The following is a 1066-nucleotide window of genomic DNA, read 5'->3' as shown; positions in this document are numbered from 1 at the left end:
TTAAAATTGTTATTGCCAGTATAAAATAATTTGAAATATTTATTTTTAGAAAATAGTTTTGATAATTTAGGGGAAGAATCAAACAAGTGGGACTCACCTGCACTGGCTGTGGCACAAGACACTTTTTAGTCGGAGTGTGATTTCATAAAAGTGGCAAATCTTCGAAATCATCGAACAATTTCAGAAGTTAAAATTTTCGTTTTTGAAAGTTTCCCGTTAGCAGAAAAATTATCCTTCCAATTTGAGTTTTAGTTGAACAATTACCGTTTAAAAAATATGTATATTTATATATATATATATATATATATATATATATATATATATATATATATACGCACACACCACACACAAACCATATATATATATATATATATATATATATATATATATATAGGTTTCAAAAATAATTCCCAACACTCTCAGAATCTACTCCCAGTTCCATCTAAATCCCGTTGGGATCGTCAACATTTCCATTTCCGTTTCACCTCTGACACTCCATGCAGTAATGCAAGCGAACACATGAATTCACATTGATTCATCCATTCACTCACACCTACACAGTATTCCTAATTCTCGCCAACGCCACACACGCACACACTACGCACAAACCACACGCATACACCACACACATCACACACACACGCACGCACGCACGCACACACACACCACACAACTTTCTTCTGAACCGGTACACACACACTCGCCCATTCAAGCACACTGACATCTGACTCACGTACGTACTCAACCACAATCATATTTCTATTCACACGAAAACACACAATTCTTTCCATTCTAATGCATTCACGCTTTTACACAATATCCTCATACAAAAGTACATACACACACACTCACACATACACACACTCAATCACATACAAACGTACACACACACAAACACAAACACACAAACACACACACACAAACACATACACGCAGGCCACGTATTTAGTGGTCACACGTGTTCGTCACTTCATTATATTGAGACTGACGTCATATTTATATTCTACTTCGCATCATTTTAATTCAAAAGTCGAAACAAAAAAATGGAAAAGAAAGAATGAAAGGA

This window comes from Helobdella robusta (assembly GCF_000326865.2).
Source record: "Helobdella robusta unplaced genomic scaffold HELROscaffold_25, whole genome shotgun sequence".
Taxonomy (NCBI): domain Eukaryota; kingdom Metazoa; phylum Annelida; class Clitellata; order Rhynchobdellida; family Glossiphoniidae; genus Helobdella; species Helobdella robusta.
The sequence above is the reverse complement of the archived record's forward strand: the minus strand, read 5'-3'. Positions refer to the sequence as shown.